Source organism: Pristiophorus japonicus, chromosome 1 (assembly GCF_044704955.1).
Source record: "Pristiophorus japonicus isolate sPriJap1 chromosome 1, sPriJap1.hap1, whole genome shotgun sequence".
NCBI lineage: Eukaryota > Metazoa > Chordata > Chondrichthyes > Pristiophoridae > Pristiophorus > Pristiophorus japonicus.
Window position 1 is genome coordinate 352,010,294 of NC_091977.1, and position 14,378 is coordinate 352,024,671.

At 43.0% G+C, this 14,378-nt stretch overlaps 1 protein-coding gene across 3 annotated transcripts in view; it reads right to left on the reverse strand.

Annotated features, from left to right (window-relative positions):
* The window catches only part of reck (reversion-inducing-cysteine-rich protein with kazal motifs), a 194,833-nt gene that overhangs the window by 113,060 nt on the left and 67,395 nt on the right, over positions 1–14,378 (reverse strand). The gene's annotated exons all lie outside the window — the stretch shown is intronic.

Here is a 14,378-nt window from a genome sequence, read left to right on the forward strand (position 1 = left end):
ACTCACATGCTATTTGTACAATACTGTTAAACACAGAAGTTTTCATTATTGGAATATGTTAAAAAATCTCAATCTACAAAGATGTTGTATCTAAATCATAGGATTGTCTTCAATTCTTACAATGACACACATTCTCTATAGACCAATAGGAGGATAGGTTTTGGGGCTGTGCAAGCATGTTAAAATGTTAAAATGTCTCATCCGACATTGCAGCACCATATGTGGTCATCTATTCCTGCATGGTATAAAGCTACAGGACTTGCTGCAATATTACACCACTTTATTTTGACCGAAGTCTAAATTGAAAAACTACTCAACACTAATTTTCCCCATCCCAAAACTATATCCCTGGAAGGCTTGCAGATATAGTGGATGAAAGACACATCTGCTGCCACTCTCAACTGCAGAGAAGGCTGTTGAACAGGATTGCCCTGTAGTACTTTGACCCCGTGATTACCATGTGAGGTCCAGGGTGAGGCCGGATCAATCTGTACTGATTGCAAAGGCCACTGGCTGAGCAGATTCAGCTTCAGTGATTGCATAAAGAATTAGTTCTTAGCAAATCCAAAAATGGCTGCTTCCATTCAGCTTTCACTTCAGATCCACGATTCTTAAAAAAAATTAATTCATGGGATGTGAACGTCGCTGGCAAAGCCAGCATTTATAACCCATCCCTAATTGCCCTCCAGTAGCTTGCTAGGCCATTTCAGAGGGTAGTTAAGAATCTGTGGGTCTGGAGTCAGATATAGGCCAGACTGGATAAGGACGGTAGATTTCCTTCCCTGAAGGATATTAGTGAACCAGATGGGCTTTTACAACAATCCGGTAGTTTCACAGTCACCATTACTGATACAAGCTTTTTATTCCAGATTTATTTAATTAACTGAATTTAAATTCCTCAGCTGCCGTGGTGGGATTTGAACTCATGTCTCTGGATCATTACTCCAGGCCTCTGGATTACTAGCCCAGTAACATATCCATTGTTCCACCGTTCTTGCAATTGTAAACGGGACTCAAAGCAGAAAAATATTCCACTGAATCATTCGGAATAATACGACAAACAATATTAGTTCCAGCTTGGATTGCGACAAAGACTTCCTATAATTGATGCCGAAACCCAACCTTTGCACTGTGTTAAATATTTAATTTATGACTGAGGTGGCAGAAATCTGGCATGGGGAACTGATGAATCAATCATCCATCTACAGATATACATGGCAATGCCACAACCAGAGATATACTATAACTCTGGACTTTTCAAAAACTTTGGGAGCTGAGGAGAGGCTGAAAGAAAGAACGTAATAACCAGAGAAACATCTGGTAGAATTTTCATCCGACAATATGGGTATATGTATATTTTAGGTATATGGCAGAATCATAGGCAGAAAGATAAAGACACAGATAGAGGCAGATCGAGAGAGGGGAAAAAGAGGTAAAGACAGAAAGAATGAGATGGGAAACAGAGGGAGAAAAAGACTGCCAATGTGGGAGCCCATTCAGCCAGGGATAGGGGGCGGCACGCTTCGGCCCCTCCCATAGCCTGCAGCACACACTCCACAGATTCTGGGGGGGAGGAGCTACTACGCATGCGTGTACACTCTAGCGCGCATGTGCAGAGGTCCCGGCACTGCCCCCGAATCCAATTGCCACACTACGCCACCATCGAGGAGAAGCTGGGGAGCGACCAAACTCGGCCCGAAGATTTTTGGCGCCCTTAGAGTGCTACAAAAGCGGCACACCTCTCGTGTGTGCACCAGAAATCTGTACTGGCCAAATTTGGGCCCTTAGCAGCAACCTATCTCCAACCCCGCCCAAAGGGTTTGCCGGTCCGGACCGATTCTCGGTCCCCATTCTCCCAGTCCGGTCCCATGCTAGGTCCCTCTCTCTCCGAATGGGACCGGACTGTATGAACCGGGGACTGAGAATGGGACTGGATTGTGTGTGTGAACCAGGGACTAAGAATGGGACCGGACAGCCTTCGGGTGGGGCTGGAGTTAAGTTGCTGCTATGTGTTTTTCAATTCTTTCACTGTGTCCGGGCATCTGCTGTGCCGCTTTCCTTACCTGCGCCGATTTCATTAACTCTAGGGAAGGTTTTTCTGGTGAGGCCACATACGCTGGCCTAATCAGAACTGGAGTAACTCTCAGCTGGTCAAACTTCCCTAAATGGCCAGAATTGGCGTAGGTGGCTGATTGCGCCCCCTGTGGCCAAAAAAAAAAACTGACTTAAAAAAATCGTAACTAACTCAGTTACACCGGTGCAAATTGATTGGGGAAACTGTGGTTTTTCAACTTAGGCCAAAACTAATTAATTAAATAAAATAATGGGAAAACAGGAGATGTGTTGCTGCTGCAATATGTGGGAGCTTCTGGACGTTTTGGTCCAGTGCGACTATATCTGCGGTAAGTGTCTGCGGCTCGACAAACTTCGGCTCCGAGTTGAGGACATTGCGAGACATCAGGGAGGGAGAAAATTACCTGGACCTTTTACTCCAGGAGGCAGCCACACTCTCTAAATTAAATCCTTTAGAATTGACTTGTGGTCAGGGACAGGAGTGTGTGACTGCGAATGAAGCAGCTAAGGGGATCCGGGAGGTAGTATTGCAGGAGCCTCAGTCCCTGCACTTGTCCAATAGATTTGAGGTTCTTGCAACCCTTGAGGACAAGTGTGCAGACTGCGGGGTGGATGAGCAGACTGACCAAGGCACCGTGGTGCAGAAAGCCATTCAAGTGGGGGGAATGAAGAGGCCGGTGGTTGTAGTAGGGGACAGTGTAGTTAGGGGGATAGATGTGGTTCTCTGCAGCCGAGAGCGTGGGTCCCGAAGGCTGTGTTTACTACCCGGTGCCAGGGTAAAGGACATCTCCTCCGGGCTGGAGAAGAACTTGGAGTGGGAGGGGAAGAATCCAGTTGTTGTGGTGCACGTAGGTACCAATGACATAGGTAAGACTAAGAAAGAGGTTCTGCTGAGAGTTTGAACAGCTAGGAACTAAATTAAAATGCAGAACCACAAAGGTAATAATCTCTGCATTATTACCTGAGCCCTGAGCAAATTGGCATAGGGTCAATAGAATCAGGGAGATGAATGCGTGGCTCAGAGGTTGATGAGGGAGAAGTGGGTTTCGATTCATGGGGCACTGGCACCAATACTCGGGAAAGAGAGAGCTGTTCCGTGGGGACAGGCGACACCTGAACTATGCTGGGATCAGAGTTCTAGCGAACCGACTAACTAGGGAGGTAGACAGGGCTTTAAACTAATTAATGGGGGTGGGGGTGTGAGGGGAGGAGGGTCACTGTAGAGAGCAATCTAGAATACTAAAGAGAAAAGAAAAGGATGCAATGCAGGAAAGTGATTGTGGTAACGATAACCAGATTATGTTAGGAAGGGACAGAGCATACAAATAAAAGAGTGCACTAACAAAGAGAGCCCAGGTAAGAAAAAATAGTGCTAAGACAAATAGAGCTATAGTACAACATAATGTGAAGATGTCCAATGTTAAAAAGACAAATTTAAAAGCATTGTATCTGAATGCACGGAGCATCTATAATAAGGTAGACAAATTAACAGCGCAAATAGATGTAAACGGATACGATATAGTTGTAATTACGGAGACATGGTTGCAGGGAAACCAGGGTTGGGAACTGAATATCCAAGGATATTCGATATTTAGGAAGGACAGGCAAAAAGGAAGAGGGGGTGATGTGGCGTTGTAGTAAGGGCTGAAATCAGAGCAATAGTGAGAAAGGATATTGGCTCAGAAAATCAAGATGTAGAATCAGTCTGGGTGGAGCTAAGGAACACCAAGGGGCAGAAAACATTGGTGGGAGTTTTGTCTATAGGCCTCCAAACAGTAGTGGTAGTGTAGGGGATGGCATCAAACAAGAAATTAGAGATACATGTAGCAAGGGAACTACAGTAATCGTAGGTGACTTTAATCTACATATAGACTGGTCAAACTAAATTAGTAATAATACTGTGGCAGATGAATTCCTGGAGTGTGTATGAGATGTTTCTTTAGACCAGTATGTTGAGGAGTCTACGAGGGAACAAGCTTTCCTAGATTGGGTATTATCTAATGAGAAGGGATTAATTAACAGTCTTGTTGTGCGGGGTCCTTTAGGGAAGAGTGACCAGAACATGATTGAATTCTTTATTAAGATGGAAAGTGTAGTAGTCCAATCCGAAACTAGGGTCCTAAATCTAAATAAAGGAAACTACGAAGGTATGAGGAATGAATTGGCTCTGATAGATTGGGAAGATTCATTGAAAGGCATGACAGTGGATAGGCAATGGCTAATATTTAAGGAACGAATGCATGAATTGCAACAGTTATACATTCCTTTCTGGCGTAAAAATACAAAAGGAAAAGTGGCTCAACCATGGCTAACAAAAGAAATTAAGGATAGTATTAGATCCAAAGAGGAGTCATACAAAGTTGCCAGAAAAAGTAGCAAGCTTGAGGATTGGGAGCAGTTTAGAGTAGAGCAAAAATGAACCAAGAGATTGATTAAGAGGGGAAAAATAGAGTATGAGAGTAAACTTGCAAGGAACATAAAAACCGACTGCAAAAGTTTCTACAAGTACGTAAAAAGAAAAAGATTAGTGAAGACAAATGTAGGTCCTTTACAGACAGAAATGGGAGAATTTGTAATGGAGAACAAGGAAATGGCAGAACAATTAAATAAATACTTCGGTTCTGTCTTCAAGGAAGAGGACACAAATAATGTCCCAGAAATGCTAGGGAACCAAGGGTCTAGTGAGCAAGAGGAATTAAAGGAAATGATTATTTGTAAGAAAATAGTGCTGGAGAAACTAATGGGACTGAAGGCAGATAAATCCCCAGGGCCTGATGATCTGCATACCAGAGTACTAAAAGAGGTAGCCATGGAAATAGTAGATGAATTGGTTCCAAAATTCTGTAGATTATGGAACAGTTCCTGCAGATTGGAGGATGGCAAATGTAACCCCACTATTTAAAAAAGGAGGGAGTGAGAAAACAGGGAACTACAGACCGGTTAGCCAAACATCAGTAGTAGGGAAAATGTTGGAGTCAATTATAAAGCATGTGATAACGGCACACTTAGATAATATCAACGGGATTAAATCAAAGTCAACATGGATTTATGAAAGGAAAATCATGTTTAACAAACCTACTGGAGTTTTTTGAGGATGTATCTGATAGGATAAGAGAGAACCAGTGGATGTAGTGTATTTGGATTTTCAAAAGGCCTTTGATAAAGTCCCACATAAGAGGTTAGTGTGCAAAATTAAAGCACATAGGACTGGGGGTAATGTATTGGCATGGATTGAAAATTGGTTAACTGACAGGAAACAGAGAGTAGGAATAAATGAGTTTTTTCGGGGTGGCGGGCAGTGACTAGTGGGGTACCACAGGGATCAGTGCTTGGGCCCCAGCTAGTCACAATATATATATAAATGATTTGGATGAGGGAACCAAATGTAATATTTCCAAGTTTGCTGACGACACAAAACTAGGTGGGATTGTGAGTTGTGAGGAGGATGCAAAGACGCTGCAAGGTGATTTAGATAGGTTGAGTGAGTGGGCAAACACATGGTAGATGCAGTATGACGTGGATAAATGTGAAGTTATCCACTTTGGTAGGAAAAACATAAGGACAAAGTATTATTTAAATTGCGATGGCTTGGGAAGTATCGATGTACAGAGAGACCGAGGTGTCCTTGTACACCAGTCATTGAAAGCAAACATGCAGGTGCAGCAAGCAGTTAGGAAGGCAAATGATATGTTGGTCTTCATTGCAAGAGGATTTGAGTACAGGAGCAAGGATGTCTTACTACAGCTATACAGGGCCTTGGTGAGACTGCACCTGGAGCATTGTGTGCAGTTTTGGTCTCCTTACCTAAGAAAGGATATACCTGTCATAAAGGGAGTGTAGCGAAGGTTCACCAGACTGATTCCTGGGATGGCAGGACTGTCGTATGAGGAGAGATTGGATCGGCTAGGCCTGTATTCACTAGAGTTCAGAAGAATGAGAGGGGATCTCATTGAAACGTATAAAATTCTCACTGGGTTGGATAGACCGGATGCGGGGAGGATGTTTCCCCTGGCTGGGAACAAGGGGTCAGTCTCAGGATATGGAGTAGGAAATTTAGGACCGAGATGAGGAGAAATGTTTTCACTCAGAGGATAGTGAACCTGTGGCATTCTCTACCACAGAAGGCTGTGGAGGCCAAGTCACTGAATATATTTAAGAGGGAGATAGATAGATTTCTAGAATCAAAGGGCATCAAGGGGTATGAGAAAAAAGCAGGAATATGGGGCCCAAGTTTCCACACGCGCCTAGAACGGCGCAGTCCCGACCTAGACGCCCGTTTTTAGCGCCACAAAGTGCGCCTACAAAAATCCTCGGTATTCTCCAGCTCCCTGGCGCGGCACGAGCTGTGGGGGGCGGAGCCAGGTCCCTGCTCCGGAAACAGTGCCGGGACCTCTGCGCATGCGCGCTACAGTGGGCACGCAGGTGCAGTAGCTCCAGGCCCTCGCCCTCGCCCTCGCCCTCGCCCTCGCCCTCGCCCTCGTCCTCGTCCTCGTCCTCGTCCTCGTCCTCCTCCTCCTCCTCCATGCTCCATGCTCCATGCTCCATGCTCCATGCTCCATGCTCCATGCTCCATGCTCCATGCTCCATGCTCCATGCTCCATGCTCCATGCTCCATGCTCCATGCTCCATGCTCCATGCTCCAGAAAAAAATCTCCGAAGTTTCCCCGATGTTTGGCCTCTAATCTGCAGCCGCGCAGCGTGACCAGTCACCTCAGGGGGTGGAGCCTGCAGTCTGTGCTGGAAAAAGGAGCCGGGCCTTCTGCGCATGCACAGGGGAAAAGAACTATGTTCTTGACATCGCTGAAATGGCCACACATGTGCAGTAGAGTTCAGAGAAAGGCAAATGGCAGGCAGTGTTGGCTTGTGGATGGCAGCCATGAGAGGTGGCAACAGGGAATGGACAGTCAGCATCAGGCCACAGGACTCATTTTAGGTCCTTCAAGACTGCTCAGCGGTGAGTAAGTAACATCACCTCCTAGTTTGAAGACCGGGCTTAAAGGACTCAAGTCAGAGGTAGGTAAAATGAAGAGGAAAGCATTACAGGAAATAAGTCTGACAGTTTAGTGGACTAGAGAGGGCGAATATGAGATAGAATAGAACAAATTTGAGAGGAATGGCATCACGATTACAATACCAGGCAACTGATGCATCTCTCAAAAGACTGAACTCAACTACCACCCAATACCATCAAAGATCAGTGATGCAAACTTAACGCAGCAACTGAAGTATTTCCTTGTAGTCTAAAGAGTTTCACTGCAAATGGAAGCAATAGTGATGTCTTACCATGCACGAACAATTCTACTATTTGTAAACTCTCCATTTTACTAGGGGTTGTACTTCAAGTTAGCTTGCTCCCTCCCCGCCGAGCCTCTCTGGTGCCTTCCCGCCGCTCTGTGGCCCCCAATTTAGTGCCCGTCCAGGTCCGCTACGCTTCCCAATCCTAGCCCAGGACGAATGGCCGCCAATTTACTTGCCTGCACCGATTATTTTAACTCCCTGCAAGGGTTTTCTCGAGAGGCCACATACACTGGCCTAAGTAGAAATGCAGTAACTATTAGCTGGCCAAAGTTGCCTAAATGGCCAGAATTGGCGTAGGTGGCTGGTAATGCCCCCTTTTGAGGAAAAAAAAATGTACCTAAAAATATTATAACTAATTGAGTTACACTGGTGAAAATTGACTGGGGAAACTGGAGATTTTTTAAGTTAGGCCAGAAAAAGCAGCCTACTCAAAAAGAAAACGGCGCAAATACTGGGGAAAATTGTTTCTAAAGAGAGCAGCCTGCTCAAAAAAAATGGCGCAAATCACTGGGGAAAATTGAGCCCAGAAAAACAATGTACTAGGGAACATAACCTTCACACCTTTAACAAATACTGCTGTTGGAGAAAGGACAAAGAGAATACTTTACGTAACTTTCATGAATATTAGACAGCCTCCCTGCTGTACTCATCAGTTTTCCTTCTATAATATATTACTGAAATATCTAAATGCAAATATTTTTTACTTGTGCTGTTACAAAATCAGACTCATCCAACTATAGATTTATTTATGGATAGAATAATTTGTGAGAGAGTTTAACTGTTGAAGATATAATACTGATGCTTCTCCTAAATGCTACTGTTATTCCTAGATTTAAAAAGGGACAAAGAAAAAGTCCAGGGAATTACAGACCAATTAGCTTATCAATGGTAGGAAAGATAATCCAATATTTACTCAAAGTTACAATACAAAAAAAGTCTAGAAACTGAAAAGATGAGAGAGTAGTCAGCACTGATTGCAAAAGATCGTGCTTGACCAACCTTATTGAATTCTTTGAAGAATGCAACAGAAAAAGTATACAACGGTAATGCAGTACCTGCAATACATTTGGATTTTTAAAAAGGCCTTCAATAAAGTATCGCATAGCAGACTCATGACTACGGTCAAAACAAGTGGAGTCAGAGGACAGGTAGCAGAATGTACAGAAAGCTGGCTACAAAACAGGAAACAAGGAGTCGAGGTTAAGGGTAGCTACTCGCACTGGCAAAAGGTGGGAAATGGTGTTCCATAGGGATCAGTGTTGGGACCACTGCTGTTCATAGTTTACATTAACAATCTGGACTCGGGAATCGGAGGTAGAATTTCTAAATTTGTGGACAACACTAAATTGGGGCGGGGGGGTAATTAATACAAAGGAACAATGTGACAAAATACAAGACAACATTAATAAACTTGCAGAATGAACTTTTAATTGGCAAATTAATTTCAATATAGATAAGTGTGAAATGATGCATTTTGGTAGGAAGAATTAGGGTGCCACATATTGCTTCGATGACAAGAGTCTAAAAGAAAACTAGGGATACAGATACACAAATTACTAAAAGTAGCAATGCAGGTTAATAAGGCCAACAAAAAGCAAACCAAGCACTGGGGTTCATTTCTAGATGGATAGAATTGAAAAGCAGGGAAGTCATGTAAAACTTTTATAGAACCTTGGTTAAACCACACAAGGAGTACTGTGCAATTCTGGTCTCCAAATTATAAAAAGGATGCAGAGGCATTGGAGATAGTACAAATAAGATTCACAAGGATGATACCAGAACTGAGAGGTTATAACTATCAGGAAAACTGAACAGACTGGGGCTCCTTTCTCTAGAAAAATGGGGGTGACCTGATAGAGGTCTTTAAGACAGTGAAAGGGTTTGAAAAGGTAGCCGTTGAGAAAATGTTTCCACTGTGGAAGAGACCAAAACTACAGGCCATAAATATAAGATAGTCACTAATAAATCCAATAGGGAATTCAGGAGAAATCTTTACCCAAAAGAATGTGGAACATGCTATATGACAAGGAGTAGTTGAGGCAAATATCATGGATGCATTTAAGGGGAAGCTCGATAGGCACATGAGGGAGAAATGAATAGAAGGATATGCTGATGGAGTTATATGAAGTAGGGTAGGACAAAGCTCGATTAGTTGGGTCGAATGGCCTGTTTCTGTGCTGTAGATTCAAAGCAACTGCAAAGCTTCCAAGCTAGGTAAGCACACTCCCCAACTGAAAACTTTGTTCATCCTAGTTATCAAAAAAAATGTGTTCATCATGTTAATTTGGATACATTTTCAATGCGAAAATGTTAACCACAAATGATCTGCCAGTTTAATGAGCCATAAGTCTGTTACTGTGGCTTTGCTACATCCTCACCCTGTACATTAAGTTTTATGTGGCTTCAGTCTGGCTACAGTTACTGTTTGCCCAGAATGTTTTCTAAATTTCAAAAGCAACACAGTTCTGCCACCTCATTCCGTTCTAGATATTTTAGTAAAAAAACACATCTCAAACACCAGACTTGATATTTTGTGCATGATCAGAGACATTTAACTGTATTCTGCCATGGTGAATGACAGAGTTCTTGTTCATTATTCATGGATGTGGTTGTAGTCAATACCCAGCTGAGAAGCCATCCAAGCACTGAAGTAAAATATGTACTTGCTTAGCACCATACCCAGGTGAAGCCAGAGGGAATTCCTGAAATAGGAGTCTCTTCCTCCTCCTTTGTAGTCAAGAAAGGTATATAGACTAGCAAATTGTAAGGGGAATTTGGATTACACCTGGGAAGATTGAACTCAATAGATAGAATATCTTTGAATCAAGTTTGCTTGGTTTGTAGCTTTATCTTATTTGAAGGATTAAACTTTGAGTAAATGAAACTTTGCTTACAAGCATATTCTCAGTTATTGACTGACCTCACATAAATATAACTAGCTAGTTAACATAGGTTCCAAAGGATCCTAATTCCTTCATGCCAGCCATAGGACCATGATTCAGCCAATGCATCTGTTCAGGAATGTTAATGTGAATACTTCTTGTTTAAGTCCATTTTCCATCTGACTTGGAACTGCAATAACATGTGTGTCACACTGAAGCCCAAGGCCTTTCTGCTCATGAACAAATCTTCTTCTTAGGCAGTCCCCCGAAGTCAAGGGGGTTAGAGTACAAGAGTAAGGAATCCTTGTTACAATTGTACAGGGCTTGGGGAAGCTGCAACACAGGGCTACATGCATGCTAAACAGTGGAAGCAGCATGCTATAGACAGAGCTAAGCGATCCCACAATCAATGCATCAGATCAAAGCTTTGCAGACCAGTCACATCCAGTGGTGAATGGTGGTGGACAATTAAACAACAGGAAGAGCAGGCTCCATGGAAATCCCCATCTTCAATCATGGTGGAGCTCAGCACGCGAGTGCAAAAGACAAGGCATCTTCAGCCAGAAGTGCTGAGTGGATGATCCATATCGGCCTTCTCCTGAGATCCCCACCATCATAGAAGCCAGTCTTCAGACAAATCAATTCACTCCACATGATACCAAGAAACTGCTGCGTGCACTGGATACAGCAAAGGCTATGGGCCCCGGCTGTCGTGCTGAAGACTTGTGCTCCAGAACTAACCACGCCTCTAGCCAAGCTGTTCCAGTACAGCTGCAATACAGGCATCTACCTGACAAAAATGTGGAAAACTCCCCAGGTATGTCCTGTCCACAAAAAGCAGGATAAATCCAATTTGGCCAATTATCACCCCACCAGTCTGCCCTCAATCATCAGCAAAGTGATGGAAGTGACATTATCCTTGGCCCCCTCCTATTTCTCATCTACATGTTGCCCCTCGGCGCCATCATCCGAAAACAGTCAGTTTCCACATGTAAAAGGACTTACATTTATGTAGCATGTTTCACGACCTCAGGTTGTCCTGAAGTACTTTACAGCCAATGACGTACTTTTGAAGTGTAGTCACTGATGTAATGTATGAAATGCAGCAGCCAATTTGCGCACAGCAAGTTCCCACAAACAGCAATGTGATAATGACCAGGTAATCAATTTTAGTGATGTTGATTGAGGGATGAATATTGGTCAGGACACTGGGGAGAAGACCCTTGCTCTTCTTTAAAATAGTGCCATGAGCTCTCCCTCAGCACTGCATTGGAGTGTCAGCCTAGATTTTTGTGCTCAGTTCTCTGGAGTGGGACTTGAACACACAACCTTCTGGCGAGATTGTTACCAACTGAGCCACGCTGATGACACCCAGTTTTACCTCACCACGGTCCCTAAATTGTCATACTGCTTGTCCGACATAGAGTACTGGATGAGCAGAAATTTCCTCCAGCTAAATATTAGGAAGACCAAAGCCATTGTCTTTGGTCCTCGCCATAAACTCCGTTCCAAAGCCACCGACTCTATCCATCTACCTGGCAACTGTCTGAGGCTGAAACAGACTGTTCGCAACCTTGGTGTCGTATTTGACCCAGAGATGATCTTCCAACCACATATCACTAAGATCGCCTATTTCCACCTCCGTAACATTGCCTGACTCCATCCTTACCTCTGCTCATCTGCTGCTGAAACCTTCATCCATGCCTTTGTTCCCTCTAGATTTGATTATTTCAATGCACTCCTGGCCGGCCTCCCATCTTCCACCCTCCATGAACTTAAGGCCATACAAAACTCTGCTGCCCATGTCCTAATTTGCACCAAGCTCGCTGACCACATTGGCTCCCGATTAAACAACACCTCGATTGTAAAATTCTCATCTTTGTTTTCAAATCCCTCCATGGCCTCGTCCTTCCCTATCTCAAATCTCCTCCAGCCCTACAACCACTATTCCCCCCAAGGTGCACGATCATGGGGTTCCACACAGGCCGTTCACCAGCTCTTCTGCTGGAAGATATACGGCACATGCGTGGCTGTGTAGCAAATTTAAAGGGCCCGCGTAGGGAGAAAAAAATTAAGAGGGAACATTGTCGACAACCTTTCAAGATATCTGCACTACTCCAATTCTGGCCTCTTGAGCATCCCTGATCTAATCACTCCATCATGGGCGGCCGTGCCTTCAGCTGCCAAAGCTCTGAGCGCTAAGCTCTGGAATTCCCTCACTAAACCTCTCCTGCCTCTTTCCTCCTTTAAGACCCGAATTAAAACCTACTTCTTTTTGCCCTAATATCTCCTTATGTAGCTCAATGTCAAATTTTGTTTCATAACACCCCTGTGAAGTGCTTTGGGACATTTTTATTATGTTAAGGGAAAAGCAGGGAATAATGGTTAAACAGTTGAAATAAAAGGTTCTGTATCTGAATGCACGAAGCATTCGTAACAAGATAGATGAATTAGTGACATAAATAGAGATAACTGGGTTTGATTTAATAGCTATTACAGAGATGTGGTTGCAGGGTGACCAAGGTTGGAAACTAAATATTCCATGGTACTTGACATTTCGAATAGACGGGCAGAATGGAAAGAAAAGGGTGTAGCCCAGATAATAAAAGATGACATAAGGACCAGTAGCGAGAAATGATCTTGGCTCAGAAGATCAGGAAGTAGAATCAGCATGGGTGAAGATAAGAACTGACAAGAGGCAGAAAACACTGGTGGGAGTAGTTTATAGGCCCCCTCACAGTCGACATACCATTGGACAGATTATCAACAAACAATAGGAGCTTGTAACAAAAATGCAGTAATTGTGGGGGACTTTAATCTTCATATAGACATGGAATGGATTAGAGATAGTTTCCCAGAACAATACGTCATAAAACCAACCAGGGAACAGGCTATTTTAGATCTTGTATTGTGTAATGAAACAGGGTTAATTAGTAAGCACATAGTAAAGAATCCTCTGGAGAAGAGTGATCATAATGAGAATTTCATTGGGTTTGGGTGTGAAATATTTAAGCTGGAAACAAGATTCTTAAACTTAAATAAAGCCAATTACATAGATATGAGGGGCCAAGTTGGCTAAGGTAGATTGGGAAATTGGTAAAAGGTATGACAGTAGATCAGCAGTGGCAAACATTTAAAGACATATTTCAAAATTCACAATGAATATACATTCCATTGAAAAATAAAAGTTCCATGGGAAATTGTGCCATCTGTGGCTACCTGAAGATGTTAAGGATAGTTTTGATTATAAGAGGCTTAAAATATTATAAAGAATAGGTGTAAGTCTGAGGATTGGGAGAGCTTCAGCAACCAGCAAAGGATGACCAAAAAAAATTGTTGTAAAGGGAGAAAATAGAACGAGAGTAAACTAGTAAGAAATAAAAATATATTGAAAGAGCTTCTATAAGTATGTTAAAAGGTAGAGTACCAACAGTGAGCATTTGTCCTTTAGAGGCCGAGACAGGTGAAATTATAATGGGGAATAAGGAAATGTCAGATTTTAAACAAATATTTTGTATCTGTCTTCACAGAAAAGACACAAAAAGCATACCAAAATGGTGGGGAACCAAGGGTTACTGAGAGTGAGGAACTTAAAGTAATTAAGGTCAGTTGAGAAAAAGTACTGGAGAAACTAATGGAATTAAAAGTCGACACATCCCTGGACCTGATGGCCTACATCCTAGAGTTCTAAAAGAGGTAGCTGCAGAGATAAAGGATGCATTGGTTGTGATCTTCCAAAATTCCTTAGATTCTAGAACAGTCCTAGCAGATTGCAAGGTAGCAAATGTAACCCTGCTGGAAGGAGGCAAGAGAGAAATAGGAAACTACAGGCCAGTTAGCCTGACATTAGTTGTCAGGAAAATGCTGGAATTCATTATTAAGGAAGTGGTAACAGGGCACTTAGAAAATCATATGATTAGCCAGAGTCAACATGGTTTTATGAAAGGGAAAAAAAGAATATATTTTAAATGGTGAGAAACTATTAAATGTTGGTGCTCAGAAATTTAGATGCCCTCACACAGGAGCATGCAGGTACAGCAAGCAATTAGAAAGGCAAATAGCACGTTGGCCTTTATTACAAAGGGGTTGGAGTACAAGAGTAACAAATTTGTGCTACAATTGGTG